Consider the following 20,496-nt stretch of genomic DNA (forward strand, 5'->3'; position numbering starts at 1 on the left):
TCACAAACTTCTGGAAATGTAATTACAGAGCCTGTGGCATGTTACTTCTTCAGGGGAATCAATAAGTTGGTCATGTCTGATATCCCTTTTATAAAACTGTCTTGATGTGAATAATAGAACCATACAGTGTGGAAATAAGGCCTTCAGCCCGTCAAATCTGAGCTAACCAACATATACACTCTGCTTGGTTACTTTGAATTTTTGTTAATGGCTGCTTTAATATCTTTAGTAATGATTTCTAACGTTTCCCTTGATTCAGATGTGAAGTTTTAAGCAGTCTATAATTTCCTGCTCTCTCTTTCCCTTCCTGTTTTAATAAAAGGGATTGTTGCTAGTTACCAATTTAGCAGAACCACCCCCAATTCTATGGAAATTTGGAGAATTAAAATCAACAAATCAGAGCCAAGGAGGAAAGCATATCCAGCTGCAGCTCCAACTATTTGCTCTGTAACACTACCCTGGCTATTGTAATTTCTCCCTCCCTACCATTTCCTGAATTATATCTATTTCTGGGATATTGGTTCTCTTCTCTGAATAACTCACAAAATCTAAAATATTTATAAATGAATCTGTAGTCTGATTCAGTGACCGTCTAAGGAACTCTGCTTTTAACTACTTGACTACAATCATCTAACAAAGGAGATATAACGATTAAGTGAGTGAATAATGACTTGATATTGCCAGCTCCCCTTGTGTATATAGAGATTTGGAAAATGTATGCTGCATTTTTAATGTACTGATTAAAATAAAGAATTTGCAGTCAAACGGTGGTTTTTGCACAGGTTTGTACTGAGGCTGTGTAAGCTTTTAAATGGACTGTGAGCAAAGTAAATCTTGAATTGTGTCAGACAGTTCAAATTCAAAATTAAAGTTTAATCCAGTAAGAAAAACACAACATATTCATTATGTTTGAAACGTCACTGTATCCTATAGATAATATAATGGGTAGAAAGATTGTACAAACAGCAAATGAGATCAATGATCAGACAATATTTTTTGATGGCGTTTCTTTTTGTTGGGGGTGGGGGTGGAAAGGTTGAGGATGAGTAGAATGTTGAACAGTCTATGTAGTGAATTCTCTGTTCTTTTTCAGAAGGGCAGTGGGTCTCTTCTCATTCACCCAGACGGCAGATAGGACTTCACTCTGGCATTGCACTAGAGAAATAACAATCCTGACCTCGACTGTATCGATGGAAATGAAAATCAGTGAGAAGTAAAATAGGTTCCCATCTTGCTGTCATCAAATTTTATCACACGGTGTCATGAACTGCCCTTGAGTGGGAGATATCTTTTAAGTGCCATCCACACTAGGTTCATAATCCTGTAATGGAAGGTGCTTTCCCCAACTCTCTGTGATCAGATTGGTTGATTAAACTTCTCTAAGCATTGCCTGTCATTTAACTTGTGCGTTTTCTCTGCCATCAGCCTTACTGTTGTATTACACTGGACTTCCACCTTCGAATTCTGCTTTTTAAAAAATGCAGCTTCATATGATTCAGCTGACTCCACTTTGACCTGTATTCCATGGCTGTGGCCTTCATTTCAATGGAGTAATGAGTTGTTGGATTCTACTCGACTAGTGCCAGACTTATGCCTCACTCATAACTGGTCCAGATGCAAGTTACTTTCTGAAGAAAAATGACACAAAGGTGGCGAGAGAGTCTGAAGGTGAGCAATCTCAGATTTACAATTACAATTGAGGCACCAGTTTCAGAACTAGGCTAGGCCGTGAATTTGTTTTTCTTGTGCCTTTCATTGAGCCATGCTCTTTTATGTATTCAGCGTCAGAGCAGAGCCAGACTATAAGACCGTAGGACACAGGAGCAGAATTAGGCTATTCAGTCCATCGAATGTGCTCTGCCATTTAATCATAGCTGGTTTATTACCCCTTTCAACCTTGTTCTCATGCCCTCTCCCTGTAACATTTGATGTCTTTACTAATCAAGGATCTACCGATCTCCACTTTAAATATAACCAATGACTTGGCCTCCACAGCCATCTGTAGTAATGAATTCCACAGTTTCACTGCCCTCTGGCTAAAGAAATTCCTTCTCATCTCTGTTAGAACATAGAATAGTACAGCACAGTACAGGCCCTTGGGCCCACATTGTTGTGCCGACCCTCAAACCCTGCCTCCCATATAATCCCCTACCTTAAATTCCTCCATATACCTGTCTAGTAGTCTCTTAAATTTCACTAGCGTATCTGACTCAGGCAGTGTATTCCACGCACCAACCACTCTCTGAGTAAAAAACCTTCCTCTAATATCCCCCTTGAACTTCCCACCCCTGTTCTAAAGGGACGTCCTTGTATTCTGAGCCTGTGCCCTCTGGTCCTAGACTCTCCCGCTATTGGAAACACCATCTCCAAGTTCACTCTTTCTAGGCCTTTTGATATTCAGTAGGTTTCAATGAGCAACGTTCCCATTCTTTTAAACTCTAGCAAGTTCAGGCCCAGAGCTAGCAAATGCTCTGATGACAATGTTGTTCTTAATATAAGCAAGTGATGACAAGTTATAATGTTAATAATATTGATTAACTGAAGAGGAAATACATCAGTATATTTGACTTTAGACTTCCATTTGAGCTTTGACTGGACACATTTTATCACGCGAAAGAAAAGGCATGAGAAAGGATTTTAAATTAATTTTGATGGGCTTGATTGAATATCCAGCTGACTTTAATATAAATGTCAATGAACTCATTTGAAAGCTGAATCAGTGGAAGAAATCTCTACTGAGATTGGCTGACAACTTCAGGAAGATTACTAAATAAATTTACAGAGGTATGATCTAAAATTGGTATGCAAAACTTGTGGCTTCGACTGTGGGTGCAGAGAAGCATCCTTGGAACATATTCCAGGCAATTAGTTATTTTAAGAAAATTATTTTGGGAACTCAACCAGACAGCTTAAAGAATCATTGTTACCATCTGGAAGAAGGTACAGAAGCCTGAAGGCACACTCTCAGCAATTCAGGAACAGCTTCTTCCCCTCTGCCATCAGATTTCTAAATGGACATTGAACCCATGAATACTACCTCATGACTTTTTTAAATTTCTGTTTTTTTTACGCTACTTATTCTAACTTTACTATTTAATAAACACCTTCCTGTTATATATTACTGTAATTGTTTTTTTCTCTATATTTATTTATCATGTATTTCCTTGTACTGCTTCTGTAAAGTTAATGAATTTCATGATACATGCTAGTGATATGAAACCTGATTCTGATGTAAGTTTCTCATTGGGTACTTAGTATCAACATAATCAAAATAGATTGACGAGATACTAAGTAGAAAGTGTTAACTATGAGGACCGTCTGATGTCACTGGAGTAGTATTCGGCGGAATTCAGAAGGGTGAGAGGGGATCTCATTGAAACCTGTCTGGTAATGAAAGGCCTGAGTAGAGTAGGTGTGGAGAGTGTGTTTCCATTAGTAGGAACGTCTAGGATCCAAGGGCACAACCTCAGAATAAAGGGATGTCCCTTTAAAACTGAGATGAGAAGCAATTTCATCAGCCAGAAGGCCGTGAATCTGTGGAATCTGATACACAAAGGCTGTCGAGGACAAATCTTTGCGTGTGTTTAAGGCAGAAGTTCTTAAGTTCTCACTTATGAAAATGTCAGGTAGTACTGACAGTCAGCCCCATCCTGCTGTACGCTCTCACCGCCACAGCAAGGACAGTCTGAAGATCCTCCGGAGTATGGGCCACAAGAGCACAGTCGTCTGCATACTGCAGCTCCAGGACCCGCTCTCTACAGAGCTGTCAATACCACCAAGACAGAAATGCTTTGCCAATGGAGTACCAGTGTCCCACCCACTCTACCTGCCTTCACTGTTGGTGATGAAAAGTTGTCAGTAGTGCCATCTTTCAAATATCTGGGGAGCATTCTCTCTGAGGATAGCGGCATTGACAACGACATCCAGAGGCGCATTAAACAGGCATCAGCTGCCTTTGGGAGACTTCCGCGTAGAGTCTTTCAGAACAGGAGCCTTCGTCCCTCCACAAAGGTCGCTGTATACCAAGTGCTCTGTGTCACCACCCTCCTTTATAGCTGTGAAGCTTGGGTAACCTACAGCCATCACATCAAGTCCTTGGAGCGCTTCCATATAAGCTGCCTCCAGCGCATCCTGGGAATTACCTGGCGTGAGCGGGTGCCGCACACTGAAATACTTGTAAAGACCAACTGCAGAAGTATTGATGCCATGATCACCCAGCGTCAGCTGCGGTGGCTGGGGCACGTGATAAGGATGCCCCCATGTTGGCTACCCCGCAGAGTGTTATACGGCCAGCTACATCTTGTTCGATGCTCAGCTGGAAGGCCGAAGAAGCGCTATAAGGATCGGATGACGAATGCTTTAAGGAAGTACAAGATCGGACCCGAGGACCTGGAGGATGTTGCTGCTGACCGTACCACGTGGCGACAGCTGTGTAGGGATGGGGTTTGTATTCTGGAGATGGAAAGAACAACCAGAAGACAGCAGAAGAGAGCCAGGAGAAATGCAGCCATGGTTGTCACCACCACTACTACATATACATGTCCCACCTGCAATAGAGCTTGTATGTCCAGGGTAGGACTGTATAGTCATCAAAGATCTCACCGTTAAATGAGTGGACGTCATCATCGGATTTCGATGGACAACCGAAGAGAAAAAGAGATGAAAAAGTTAAGAATTATGGAGAGAAAGCAGAAGAATGGAGATGAAAAATATCAGACATGATTGAATGGCAGAGCAGTTGATGGGCTGAGTGGCCTGTTCTGCACCTATATCTTATGCACTTACAAGGGTAAACCTTAATTTGAGAAATTAGATACTAAAATAGTTCAGAAATGTTTTCTTCCTCACTGAGGGCTTTGAAATACATACAGGAGTAGCAACTAGCTTTCTATAAAATATAGATCAAAGTAAAACCATTGATTCATTGATCTCTGACTATTACAAAATTGAAGTAGAAAAATCATGTCATTTTGATACATGAATTAAAAATATTAAATGTGTTTTTCAAGAGATTTATTTACAATCATTGAATGCTGCAACAGCAAATGAGACAGTTTGATTGGATGTGTTTATGTCAGCACTCAGTGAAATTATCCAATTTGTCCACTGACCTCTTTTCTTTCCCTTATGAATCTACTTATTTTTCCTCTTGAAGTCTATGCGATTCCTTTGCTGCAAAAAAAAAGAAATTCTGAAGATGAACAAGTCTTGGATTTATAGATAAAGCTGAGTGCTGATTTTAGAAAATACTGAAGGAGCGATGAGGAGATAAATTTGTTCTTTCAGCTTTAATTTTAGATTTTAATTTTAATTTTTATTTTAGATCCAACCCACCTGGCTTCACCTATCACCTTCTAGCTTGTCGTCCTTCCTCTCCCCCACCTTTTTCTTCAGACATCTTCCCCTTCCTTTTAGTCCTAAAGAAGGGTCTCAGACAAAAACATCGACTTTTCATTCATTTCCATCGATGCAACCTGGCCTGTTGAGTTCATCCAGCATTTCGTGTGTGTTGCCTTGAATTTCCTGTATCTGTGAATCTCTTGTGTGTTTTTAATTTTAGATGAGACCTGCATTTAATTTTAACATCTATGGTATCCAGAATGTTGCACCCTTGTAAAATATATTTTGTTTAATGGGTACAACTGATTCAACATTGAAAAGATCATTCTATTTTAAGTCAAAGAGAAAATCAAAGTAGATTTGTGCTAAATCTGGTAAGGCACTTTAACATTCCCATTCGCATTTACAAATCTCTCACTGCATCTCTCAATTGTCTGTAATCTCCTCCAAACATAAAGCCCTGAGATATCTATGTACCTTTAATGCTGAATGCTATCATCCTCCAAAGATAATTACAGCCAGTCCCCAGGATATAGCAGCATTCTGTTTCTGAAAGCTGTTGGTAACTCAAAACTGTTTGTAAGTAAGAAATGAACAAAAACGTGTGAGGGAGTTTCAAAAAATAGCTGTGATGGGAGTGCGAGCAGACACAGGAAGAATGGCCACTGACCAGCCTCACTGGCTCAGTGAGTGAGTCTGCACAGCAATCCCAACTCTGTTTGGCCTGAGCCTGCTGTCAATTGTCAAGGCCTGGAGGTCGTGGTGTGGGTCTACAGAGACAAGGCACTCAGAATTGCCTCGTTCTCTCAGAATCAGAATCAGAATCAAGTTTATTATCAGCCTTCTGTACCCCCTACCTGATGGTAACAGTGAGAAAAGGGCATGCCCTGGGTGCTGGAGGTCCTTAATAATGGACGCTGCCTTTCTGAGACACCACTCCTTGAAGATGTCCTGGGTACTTTGTAGGCCAGTATCCAAGATGGAGCCGACTAAATTTACAACCCTCTGCTGTTTCTTTCAGCCCTGCTTAGTAGCCCCCACCTCCCCCTGCCATACCAGACAGTGATGCAGCCTGTCAGAATGCTTTCCACAGTACAGCTATAGAAGTTTTTGAGTGTATTTCTTGACATACCAAATCTCCTCAAACTCCTAATAAAGTATAGCCGCTGTCTTGCCTTCTTTATAGCTGCATCAATAAATTGGGACCAGGTTAGATCCTCAAAGATCTTGACACTCAGAAACTTGGAACTGCTCACTCTCTCCACTTCTGATCCCTCTATGAGGATTGGTATGTGTTCCTTCGTCTTACCCTTCCTGAAGTCCACAATCAGCTCTTTCGTCTTACTGATGTTGAGTGCCAGGTTGTTGCTGTGGCACCATTCCACTAGTTGGCATATCTCACTCCTGTACGCCCTCTCGTCGCCATCTGAGATTCTACCAACAATGGTTGTATCGTCAGCAAATTTATAGATGGTACTTGAGCTGTGCCTCGCCACACAGGCATATGCACTCCTGCTGCAAGGTTCCACAGTCCCTGGAAATCCACCTCCAACAGTCCTGCCAGTCTCCCTAACACTCATTTGTACGTGCAGGATTTCTGTAAGTTGGCCATTTGTAATGCTGGAGAGGACCTGTACTCTAATTGAATTCAGAATCAGGTTTGTTTATTTATTGGGATACGGTGCAGATTAGACCCTTCCGGCCCTTTGAGCCACGATACACCAGCAATCCCCTAATTTAATCCTAGCCTAAACACAATTTACAATGATCAAGTAACCTACCAACTGGTATGTCTTTGGACTGTGGGAGGACACTGGAGCACCCGGAGGAAACCCATGAGGTCATGGGGAGATCATACAAACCCCTTACAGGCAGCGATGGGAATTGAACCCAGGTTGCAGGTACTGTAAAGTGTTGTGCTAACCACTATGCTACTGTGACGCCCCTAATTTGATTTTCAATATCTTAGAATCAGATTTATTATATGCTGTGAAATTTGTTGTCTTGTGGCAGCAGTACAGTGCAGGATGTAAAATACTACCATAAGTTGCAATAAAATAAGTAAATAATGCAAAGAGAAATAGTGAGGTAGTGTTCATGGGTTCATGGGCAGTTCAGAAATCCGATGGTGAAGGTGTAAAGCTGTTCCTAAAGCTTTGAGTGTGTGTCTTTCATAGCATTCATAGTAAGAGGATTCGAGTACAGGAGCAGGGAGGTACTACTGCAGTTGTACAAGACCTTGGTGAGACCACACCTGGAGTATTGTGTGCAGTTTTGGTCCCCTAATCTGAGGAAAGACATCCTTGCCATAGAGGGAGTACAAAGAAGGTTCACCAGATTGATTCCTGGGATGGCAGGACTTTCATGTGATGAAAGACTGGATCGACTAGGCTTATACTCGTTGGAATTTAGAAGATTGAGGGGGTATCTTATTGAAACGTATAAAATCCTAAAGGGATTGGACAGGCTAGATGCAGGAAGATTGTTCCCGATGTTGGGGAAGTCCAGAACGAGGGGTCACGGTTTGAGGACAAAGGCGAAGGCTTTTAGGACTGAGATTAGGAAAAACTTTTTCACACAGAGAGTGGTGAATCTGTGGAATTCTCTGGCACAGGAAACAGTTGAGGCCAGTTCATTGGCTATATTTAAGAGGGAGTTAGATATGGCCCTTGTGGCTAAAGGGATCAGGGGGTATGGGGGGGAAGGCTGGTACAGGGTTCTGAGTTGGATGATCAGCCATGATCGTACTGAATGGCAGAGCAGGCTCGAAGGGCTGAATGGCCTACTCCTGCACCTGTTTTCTATGTTTCTATGTCTTCAGGATCCTGTATGTCTCCTCTGATGTTAGTAATGAGAAGGGGGCTTGCCCTGAATGGTGAGGGTCCTTAATGATGGATGCAGACTTCTCGAAGCACTGCCTTCGAAAATGTTGTCAATGGTGGATAGGGTTGTGCCTGTGATGTAGCTGAACCCTCTATAGCCTCTTTCGATCCTGTGCATTACAGCCCCCATTCCAAGGGGTGATGCAACAGGTTAGCATGCTCTCCATGGCACATCTGTAGAAACTAGCTAGGGTCTGCCATTAGTGGCTGTGCATTTAACTGCTGAGGCTCTAACTCTGTACTTGCCTAAGCACCCCTCTGATGTCCCTCTGTCTAAACCCTCGCTTTTTTCCTAAGCCTTTTGACATTAACCTTTAATAATGACACTGTTGAGACTTTTAAGACACTTTAGTCGTGTTTGAGATCACCATAACTCATTGTATGACTTCTTCATTGTAAATTCTGGTTCTTTTGATAAATGCCTTAATCCCTGTTCATTGGTTATCAACGCACCTGCCTCTAAAAATAATTCCACCTTTATATGCTCTCAAATAGAGCTCCCCTTATCAGTTCTTTCCCCTCACCATCTCTGCAGCAAAGAGACTAATCAGTTGACTGTGGCTTCTTTATGTAACAGCCTTCCACCACTCTCACAAGTCCTCCTGTGCCCTGACATTCTCCTAAACATTAATAGTTGGAACTCAGGCACTGGTACTGGCTCTATGCTCTCTGAAAAAGCTAGACTCTTATCAAGGTCAATAGCTGACTTCAGTGATATGCATATTAGCAATTAAATTCCCATGTGAAATATAAAGCTTACTCGTTTTACTTACCTCCTTGGGTAATCTAATTAGGCTCATTAGACCCAACCTACCATTTATAGATCCATAATGAGGGGTGGCAAGTGAATAGTCATGTGCCTTCTAGAATGGAGGAAATTGGTTTAAGATTGTGCAAGGCTGTTGGTGTTTTAGTTATAAACACAGGAGATTCTGCATAAGTTGGAAATTCAGAGTAACAGATACAAAATGCTGGAGGAGCTTAGCAGGTCAGGCAGTATCTATGGAAAGGACTAAACAGTCGTCATGCTGGCCCGAGACCCTTCATCAGATCTGGGAGATTTCTGTTTTAATTACTTCTAGGCTGTGCAGTGTGACAGGTTATTGTTGTTTTAAGTTTGTGGTAATAGAAAGCTTGTGCTGTTGTGTCATTTTTCCTGCCAATGTGAAGTATTCTTTTTTTCCACACACTATCAGTGTCCTGATTGAGAGAGTTGGGACTCACTGTCTGACTCAGCACCCTACAGAAGGCAAAAAACCTTTTTATTAAGGTTTTAATAAAATTTCAGGAATCCCAGGCTCCTGGTTCTGTACCTTCTAGAGAAAAGCTTAGAGGTCTTCCTCAGAATTCTTTATTTGTGGCTACAGTTCATACTTAGCTGACACTGGTTGGGAAGAGGTGCCAATTGGTGTTGTGCTGAGAAACTCCTTAGTGAAATTTGCCAGTGAGATTGCTTTATTACTGGATAGTGTTGTATTCTGGTGGGAATCTACAGTGTGTGTTTTTAAATAACTGTATCCCACATTTGTTGTTATGTTTATGAAGAATTGGCTATGTGTAGTATTCTTTCAATTTATCTATTGGATCCTACAATAGATAATAGAGGAGGAGTGTGTTGTATTTATCTTGCAGCCACACATGTTGTAATTACTATGGAAATTGGTCTCTGCTTTGTGTGTGTATATAATATATAACAGGTTTAGACTAACATATCAAGAATATTTCATGAACATCTTTCCAATGAAATATTTCCATGTTTTAGTAAAAATATTTTCAAGATCATTCTACACTTTTTTTACTTGAAAAAGATCAGTGAAAAGCAAGTGAGATAGTTTCACTTCACCATTGTTCCTCAGAGCTACATTTATAGGTCTTTCTTTGGGATTTAGTCATTTTTAAAACAAAGTGGTAAAAGGATATTCATCCTCCTTTGTTCTGAGAGCAAAGTGATTTGTTTTGGCAATGTATTTAATTCCCTTTCCTACAGCGTTTCTTGAGTGACTGTCTTCTCATACAAGTTGACAGCCTAGAAGCCTCCTTTCAAGACTTATTTATTTAATTGTTCACAGGTCATGGTGTTGTTGGCTACTCCTGCAACTGTGTTCATTCCTAAATTCTGCTTAACTGTATGACATACTGGAGCATTACAGAGAGCAGCTACGAGTCAACCACGTAGGTGATCCTTAAGAGAGTATTTATTGCCCTATTCAAATTTACCTCAATAGCTGTTAACATTAATATTTATATGGTCAAATCGGGGTCATTTTTATACTCTTTTTGAGTAGATTATATTTCTGATCCTAGCTTAAAAGCTCTCCCAAATGATTCCATTGGCAATGTTTCTTATGTATAAAAAAAAATCAGCTGACCATCGTAGTCAAGACCAACATTTATTGGCATCCCTAACTGCTTTTCAGAACATTTTATTAAGCTCCACTTCGAATGGCTGAAGCCCTTCTGGTAAACGGGCACTCACTAGTGCTGCTGGATGACTTCCAGGATTTAGACTGAGCAATGTTAAGGATGGGTGATAGACTTCCAAGTCAGTAGGAATCACGACTCGGAAGAGAATGTGCTGGTGGTGGTCCTCCCCTGTGACAGACCCTTGTCCTTCTTGGTGATAGAGGTCGTGGGAAGCTGGGCTGCCATCCGAGTAGTTTAAATGTATAACTGAAGCATACTTTGCAGAGGGTACACAGTGCAGTCACTGTGCACTGATATTGGAGCAAATGGACCTTCAGCACTGTGGATTTACAAGCTACATTACAATTGTTTACCTAGCAACTAGAGGGATTAGTCCCTCTGAGATCGTGACTGTGGAAACCTTCACCTGTTTCATGTTCATCCTCTGTCTAATTTTTTTTTTTTTGCTTTCCTTGTTATTCACATCAGCAAGATGTGATTTCATTTTTAGCACTTCAATGGGAACTAACTCTGCAGGCCGCTCAGGTGGAAAGCAGATGACCTAGTTCCCCAGAAGTGGGAAATTTTTACTCCTGGGCTTCATTTCCACAGATCCCAGAGGAATGGTGATGAGGTTCAATGTAGCTCAAGCAACACACATCAAAGTTGCTGGTGAACGCAGCAGGCCAGGCAGCATCTCTAGGAAGAGGTACAGTCGACGTTTCAGGCCAAGACCCTTCGTCAGGACTAACTGAAAGAAGAGCAAGTAAGAGATTTGAGAGGGGGAGGGGGAGATCCAAAATGATAGGAGAAGACAGGAGGGGGAGGGATGGAGCCAAGAGCTGGACAGGTGATTGGCAAAAGGGATATGAGAGGATCATGGGACAGGAAGCCCAGGGAGAAGGAAAGGGGGGAGGGGGGGAAAACCCAGAGGATGGGCAAGGGGTATAGTGAGAGGGCCAGAGGGAGGAAAAAGGAGAGAGAGAAAAAGAATGTGTATATAAATAAATAACGGATGGGGTACGAGGGGGAGGTGGGGCATTAGTGGAAGTTTGAGAAGTCAGTGTTCATGCCATCAGGTTGGAGGCTACCCAGACAATACAAGGTGTTGTTCCTCCAACCTGAGTGTGGCTTCATCTTTGCAGTTGAGGAGGGCGTGGATAGACATATCAGAATGGGAATGGGACGTGGAATTAAAATGTGTGGTATTTCTTCAGCTCTTCAACTTTTCGACCACATTTTGACTCTGACTCAATCATTTTGGATCTCTCCCTCCCCCTACCACTTCCAAAGCTCTTACTAGCTCTTCTTTCAGTTGGTCCTGACGAAGGGTCTCGGCCCGAAACGTCGACTGTACCTTTTCCTAGAGATGCTGCCTGGCCTGCTGCATTCACCAGCAACTTTGATGTGTGTTGCTTGAACTTCCAGCATCTGCAGGATTCCTCGTGTTTGTGTTTTTAAATTCAATGTAGCTCAATTAGCTTAGTCACTTGTAACCCATAAGGATAAACAAACAACATTCCTCAGGCAAAAATAGAAAAAGTTGGAAATATTGTTCTGTGGGAAGAGAAATAGACATTACATTTTAGGTTAGAGACCCTTTCACAGAACTGAAGCTTTGTTTTAGATCTGCAGTTTTTGTTTGATTTTTCCTTTCCACTCAGAAGCCACTCTCTTAAGTACACCTGAACTCCAGCTTGTTACTGCAAATATCTAATCAGCCCATCATGTGGCAGCAACTCAATGCATGCAGACATGGTCAAGAAGTTTAATTGCTGTTCAGACCAAACATCAGAATGGGGGGAAAAAACGTGATCTAAGTGATGATGACTATGGAATGATTACTTGTGCCAGTTGGGGTGGTTTGAGTATCTCAGACTGCAGGTCTGCTGGAATTTTCATGCACAACATTCTCTAGAGTTTACCAAGAATGGTGCAAAAACAAAATCATCTAGTGAGCAGCAGTTCTGTGACCAAAAACGCTTTGTTAGTAAGAGAGGTCTGAGGAGAATGGTCAGGCTGGTTCAAACAGGATGCACCTAATAAAGTGGTCACGGAGAGTAGAAATGTTGTCACTTCTGTTCATTATATGTTAAGAAAACGAAAGCTGACTTATTATGCTTCTGTGCTCCAACAACACACCAACTGTATTGCACTCAGTGCCTGTGACATGATCTTTTTTGTGTTGGGGAAACCAAATGCAGAGCGAAAAATCATTTTACTGAACACTGCTGCTCTTTGTAAGTCACTTACATTCTCTAATCCCGATCCCACTTTGCCTTTTGCCTTTGGCCTATGCTGTTCCACTGAAGTCCATTTTAACCTCATCTAATGAGAGCCTGCAGGGCTCAACATTAAATCCAACAGTTTCATGTCATCGCCTTCTTTCTCACTTTTATTGTTTTTCCTCTCTCCTGTTCTAGTAATTTAAGATTTAATTTGTCTTCTATTTCCTCCTTCCCCAGACCAATCTTCTGTTACCCACCAGCTTTCGTGGCTCCAGACACACCACACCATCGTCCATCCACCACATACCTTCCCTTTCTCTACAATTTTTAACTCAAACTTTTATCTCAAGCCTCTCCCAGTCTTCACATGAAAGGCTTTGACCTGAAGTACTAACACTTTTTACTCCCGTCCACAAATGCTGCCTGACTTGCTGTGTATTTCCAGCATTTTCTATTTTTATTTTTGATTTCTAGCATCTGCAGTATTCTACTTTTACATCTAGTTGGAGGCTAAAGTGAGTCGGAATGGATCTGTACTCTGGACGTTGATTTATTATTAATGCACTGTTTAAAATTGTACTATGAGGTTGATATAACAGTAATGATTCTTACCCAAGTGTAGAGAAACTAAATCAAATTCAGATATAAAAGTAGTGCGTGTTTTTCTTCTCTGTGCGCTAGAATATTAGGGATTGAATTTTAGATGTTTCATATATAAATATTTTGCACATCAGATCCATTCACAATCATTTAGATACATCTCACTCAGCTCAAGAAACCATTACATTCAACAAATGGAGATAACTTGACACTCTCCTCAAAATGGAGGAACAATACAATCCTAACCAAATCCAAGAAAGGCACTGATGTTGTGTCCACTCTAAGGCGTTAGATGTGCTCATGTGCAGCAAGAAAGAAATAAGAGTTCCCTGTCCACTGATTTACTGAAGAAAGAACCATCTTACACCCCTGAATCTAGCAGTCATACCTTGTTTCTAGGTGTGATTCAGTGAAGTCCCCTATTCAGATTTGTGACAGTGCATGATGAGTTGGCAGGGATCAGGGGGTTTAACTCTAGTACTGAATACATATCACCTGAATGGAAGCTCTGAACGGCATCCATTATTGTAGAACTATCTTTGTTGAAAACTCAAGGGAATCCTTAACATGAAGAGAAAAACATAGTCAAATCATTTTAACAGTTTCTAAGATTTGATTCACCCTTATCCAAGTCCCACAGTTCTGATGATAGAAAGACAGGGTGTTCTGTGCTGAAGCACATCTGAAAAAAGTCTGGAAAGAGCTGAAAAGAGTCACAAGTTCAAAGTAAATTTTATTATCAAAGTACGTATTTGTCACTATATGCTACCATGAGATTTAATTTCCTTCAGGCTCTCAAAGTAGAACAAGGAAATGCAATAGTATTAATGGAAAAACTACACACAAAGACTGACAAGCAACCAGTGTTCAAAAGAAGACAAACTATGCAAGCATGAAAAGTAATAAATATAATAATACCAAGAAGATGATTTGTAGAGTCCTTGAGAGTGCACCCACAGGTTGTGGAGTCAGATCAGTGTTCAAGTGAGTGACGTTTTCCGCACCGGCTCAGGAGCCTGATGGATCAAGGGTAATAACGGTTTCTGAATCTGGGTGTGGTGTGGGACCTCCGGCTCTTTACCTCTTGCCCAATGGCAGCAGTGAGAAGAGTGCATGGCCTGGGTGGTGGAGATCCTTGGTGATGGATGCTCCTTTGTTGTGGCAGTGCTCCTTACAAATGTGCTCAGTAGTGGGGAGGGCTTTACCCATGATGGATTCAGCTGTATCCATCTGCTTTTTGTGGGCTTTTCCATTCTTGGACAGTGGTGTTTCCATACCAGGCCATGATGCAACCAGCCAGGACACCCTTTACTTTGCAGCTATAGAAGTTTGCACAAATTTCAAAGAAAACAGAGGCACTACCATGTCTTCTTTATAATTGCATTTATGCGCTGGTCCCAGAACAGATCCTCTGAAATGATGGTGACAGGAAATTTAAAGTTACTGACCCTCTCCACCTCCGATCCTCTGATGAAGACTGGCTCATGGACTTCCAGTTTCCTCCAAGTGGTTAAGGCGTTCATCTGGTGATTTGAAGGTCGCTAGTTCGAGCCTTGGCTGAGGCAGCGTGTGTGTCCTTGAGCAAGGCACGTAACCACACATTGCTCTGCAACGACACCGGTGCCAAGCTGTATGGGTCCTAATGCCCTTCCCTTGGACAACATCGGTGGCGTGGAGAGGGGAGGCTTGCAGCATGGGCAACTGTTGGTCTGCGCCCTGGAAACCTTCCAAGGCGCAAATCCATGGTCTCATGAGACTAACGGGCACCTATAGTCAATAATCAGCAGATTAGTTTTGCTGACATTGAGCTGTGGCACCATTTTCATTCTCTCTCCTCTATGCCAATTCATCACCACCTTTGATTCAGCCAATAGCATGTTGTCAGCAAATTTAAGTATGGTATTGGAGCTGTACTTAGCCTCACACCGATAAGTGTAAAGTGAGTAGAACAGGGTGCCAAGCACACAGCTTTGTGGTGTACCTGTCCTGATGGTGACTCTGGAGGAGATGCTATCCTCGTATGGATTTAAATTCCACAACCTCCAGGGTAAGATTTGAGCTCATGATCTCGGTCTTATCAGTTGGTGACTTAACCACTCCAACATCACTGTATCTGCTGCCCCTTTCCTTTGCCACTGACTATGTAATTGTTTTGATAGCAGCAGTTTAACATTCTGAAGATGAAGGACTTGTGGCTCAAGGAAATATAATTGGCAGCAAGAGAGACAATTTCGACTCCAGCTGAGCCTGAGCTTTGAGGTTGCCTGGTTTGTTTATTATTGCAAGTCATCTCACGTTTGAAACTATGGAAACATGAAACATCTGAAGGTGCTTGTCAAGCAAATGCTGTCTCAGTCAAGTGCAGATGGACTGTTAACCCGCTGTGACTTTTGGAGTTTATGATGATTAATAAATTTTTATTTTATACTTGGAGTGTAACCTGAACAAGTAACAGAGATTTCTGATTCTGGTCCAGCAATCTGAGCAAATGGGAACTATTGTTCCTAACTTGAGGAATGCAGAAGTCATACAAATGTCAGCAGAGAGAAACACTGAAGCAGAGGCATTGATATAAAATGTTTTCAGTGCAATAGAAGCAAGGGAGTGCTGTAGCTCCCTTAATGAGTTGTAATGAGACTTACTAAAACAGTAAGACCATCAACATGAAGTATTAACTTTTTCTCAATCTCCACAAATGCTGCTTGACCTGCTGAGGATTTTTGACATTTACTATTCTTTCTGGGGAAAAAACAAAAATGGCTTACTAACTAGTTGCAAGCAATTACTTGTATTTGTTGTATCTTCTCACTCCCATCACAGGTTCTACAAATCACTTTAGTAGATATAATCTTGTTTGGTATGTTTAAGGGTCCGAAGTCTACTTTGAGAAAATTAAGGACAAATGCCTTCAGATTGCCTGGAACATATTTTTGGAGCACTAAGCATTCAATGATTCAGAGGACATTTATTATCAAAGGATGCCTAAATTATATAACCTTGAGATTTGTCTGCTTACAGGCAGCTACATGGCAAGACACCCAAAAGAACCCAATTAAAACAAAATAGAGACCAAACCCCAATGTGCAGAGAAAGAGGGAAAAAAACACAAATCATGTGAATAATTGAAGCCAGCAACATTAACAGCATTCTGAACCAAATTGTGTCCTTGAATCAAATCCCCAGAGCAGCCTGGAATAGCCTTGTTATCAGTTCATCATATTAGCGGGGCAAATTGCTGCAAAGCTTGCAGACACAGCAAAGCAGCCACCGGGGGCAGTCTCACAGCCTCAGCACCGTGCAGAGAGGAGTAAGCATCGAGGGAGAGCAAGAGAAATCAGCCCGATTCTTGACACCCTGCCTTTCCAGTCTGTCTGGGCCAGCGTTGTCTGAACAGTGTGATCGTACCTTGCATTAACAGACATCCCACCTGTCCTGGAAGTTCCAGGAGTCTCCCGCATATTGATAGTGGCTCCCTGATGCCCACAAATTATATATGCGTTTGTAATATCCTGGAAATCAAGAGAGAGCGAGAGAGAGAGTGCCATGGCAGAGTGTTCCAAAAAAAGAAAATATAAAATGTACGTCACCCCAGACTACACTAAAGTGTACTCCTGCCTAATAGGGGTCAAAAATAATGACAGTGTTGCTCGCTGCACTGCTTGCAACAGTGACTTTTCTGTTGCCCATAGTGGGTTAAGACTGTAAAAGACATGTTGAGGTGAGTTTAACAGGTGTCATTCGTTCATTAGGATAGCTAATGTTATTTAAACTAGCTGGCTAGCTGCTAAGGAGCTGCTCTATTGCAGACATCCCATCTCTCCTGGAAGTCCGGGAGTCTCCTGCAAATTGATGGTGCTACCTCCCTGAAATGAGTTTTTGCAGGGTGGGATGTCTGCATTAAGACTAGGGCTCCAATGCGGCGAATCACTCCAGGCCTAGAATATACCACCCACTGTAAATCCTCGTGGTGAATCTGCAGTTAGCAAAACAAAATTACAAAATTGAGACATCCTTGCCCAAGGAAAGTGATAGTGTGATTTCACCTTCAAGAGAAATTAAACTCTGACCTTTGTGTTTCACAAACCTGTTATTTGCTGGTAGCTGTTTCTACCACATCCCCTCTAGCTACTTTTTCCATTCAACCATCATTCTCTGCAGGGAAAAACTTGCCCCTCAGCAGTCCTTTAACTTCTCTGCTTTTGCTGTAAAGGTATGTTTTCTAGTTTTAGATTCTGCCACTAAGAAAAGGGCTCCTTTTATCCTATGTCTGCCCTCATAATTTTGTAAAATCTGTGAGATAAATCATTCAAAGCACAACACCCTCTGAGGAAAAGCAGCTAGTTTGAGTGTTTTGTCATGCAGTTTTAAATACTCACGCTATCTGTCACTAGAGATGCCATGTAGCACCTTCAAAATCCATTTCAACAAGTTGCCAAACCTCCTTCAAACTTTGCCAACATAGAAAGGCAACAGCAGCAACTGTGTGCAAAATAGCCACCTGCAAGTCCGAGTGGAATGGCAGAGAAAGTGATGTGGAATGTGAAGCTCTTGAAGAGATCAGCAGAAAATACATTCATTCTTTGAAGGTGTATTTCTACCAGAAATCAACAAAGCTATACAGGTCTTGCTGTTATAACGCAGAAGCGAAATGGGTCATTCAATAAGGTTGTGGCCATAGTTCCCTCTAAGCTGTTGGCGGGTGTGCGCGCACACGTTTTTCAACCAGCGCACAAAGGAAATTAGTGTGCGCACAAAACGTTAGTTACTGAAAATAATGTAGTAATTAATAATTATACATTGAAAATAATCTTTTAGCTAACTGTTTCTGTTAACTAGTTAGTCAGTTTTTCAAATACCACAATGCGCGTCACTAATTTACGTCACCTCACCTTTCCTGTTCGGGTTTGTACAGCTGCATCACCGAGGCAGCTATGTTTGGCGGGCAGTGTTCATATCGTAAAGTTTACAAAGATCTGTTTCAAATCCTGTAGATAGCTTACTAAGTTTTTATTGGGAAAAAATATTGATTCACTATGTCAAATTCAAAAGAAGCAAAGGGCATGAAGCGCAAAAGAACTGCAAATTTGTTTAAAGTTGAGTGGCTTAACAAAATAGTAGAAACCGCTACACCGAAAGCTCATGAGGTCATGAACGTTCAGCTATGAGAAATATTTATGTATGATTCGGAAACTGAAGTTATCTGTTTGTATTGTCATGATGTGAAAGTTGCTGGAGAATTTGCTAGTGGAAAGAAGTGGGATGATATTTGGAAACTTGACCTTTTGTAGCGTCATTTGGCAAGTAAATCGCATTTGGACGGTGTACAAAAGCTCAGGTGACAGAACCCGTCATTACCCGTTACAGGAATACTACGCATGTTACGGTTGAGTGCAGATGAGCGAGAGCAAAAACAATCAAACCCAGAGGAGATGTAAGTTGAAGTACAAGAATGGCCAGCTTTTGATTTTTCCACAATTGCAGATTGTGACTTCATATTTGGTGATGAACAAGTTAATGCCTTATGGCTGAAATATCATGATTTTCTAGCTGAAAATATTGTAATGGTTAGACAGTTTAATGATTTCAAATTTTCCGTGCAAGAAAAAATTAAATCCAAACTGATTTCAAACTTTGCTCAAATGCCGGCAAAATGAACAGTTTTGCGACCTTGCACAGTTGATGGACATTGGGGGAACCTTGCGTCTAGTGCGGACTGTGAGCGAGGTTTTAGCCTAGTGAGTCAACTCAAAAACAAACTGAGAAACCGTTTCAGTGGTCCCCAACCTCCGGGCCGCGCACCAATACATTGCCGCAAAGAATGCTGTGGTGCAGCGGTAGTCGGAAATCACCCAGCATATCTTTAAGAAAAAAGCCAAAATAAACAAGCTAATTAATTAGATGCCACCCAGCACTTAAATGTTGGGTTCTTCACAGCAATGTATTGGTCCATGGCCCGGAGGTTGGGAACCATTGACTTAGGTGAATGTCATTTCGATATGTTAATGAGAATCAAAAGCTATCAATTAGATGGAAGTTCTATTAGTCTAGATAGAGTTTACAAAGAATGAGTAAATGCCAAAGACAGGAGAGAGAAAAAATAACTGAGTGACTTAAATATGTCACTCCTGTTGTTTGTTGGTTTAAATATGTATGTTATTTTGTTGTTATTCTGTGCAGTTTTATGTCAAATATTTTGTAAACCTACATAAACTGTGCCATGTGTGCATTCAGTGCGCACATACTTTTGTCACAGGAAAAAATTTGCACAACATAGTATTTTTGCGCACACTGACTACTAAAACTTAGAGGGAACATTGGTTGTGGCTGTTTTTTTTTACCTCAGCTCTACTTTCCTGTACCAACCATATATTCTTTGCTTCCACTATTATCTAAGAAACTATGGATTGCTGTCTTCTATATACTCTGACTGAGCCTCCACAATTCTCTTGGATAGAGAAATCCAAAGACTTTCTACTGAAGTGGTGAAGAAAATTCCTTTCATCTCTGCAGAGAGTGCTCCATCCCTAATTCTGAACATTCGAACAACAGGAATTCTGCAGATGCTGGAAATTCAAGCAACACACATAAAAGTTGCTGGTGAACGCAGCAGGCCAGGCAGCAACTCTAGGAAGAGGTACAGTCGACGTTTCAGGCCAAGACCCTTCGTCAGGACTAACTGAAGGAAGAGTTAGTAAGAGATTTGAAAGTGGGAGGGGGAGATCCAACATGATAGGAGAAGACAGGAGGGGGAGGGATGGAGCCAAGAGCTGGATAGGTGATTGGCAAAAGGGATATGAGAGGATCATGGGACAGGAGGTCCGGGGAGAAAGATAAGGGGGGGTGGAACCCAGAGGATGGGCAAGGGGTATAGTCAGAGGGACAGAGGGAGAAAAAGCAGACTGAGAGAAAGAATGTGTGTATAAAAATAAATAACAGATGGGGTACAAGGGGGAGGTGGGGCATTAGCGGAAGTTAGAGAAGTCGATGTTCATGCCATCAGGTTGGAGGCTACCCAGACGGAATATAAGGTGTTGTTCCTCCAA

The sequence above is a fragment of the Mobula birostris genome, chromosome 1 (assembly GCF_030028105.1).
Source record: "Mobula birostris isolate sMobBir1 chromosome 1, sMobBir1.hap1, whole genome shotgun sequence".
In the NCBI taxonomy this organism is placed as follows: Eukaryota; Metazoa; Chordata; class Chondrichthyes; order Myliobatiformes; family Myliobatidae; genus Mobula; species Mobula birostris.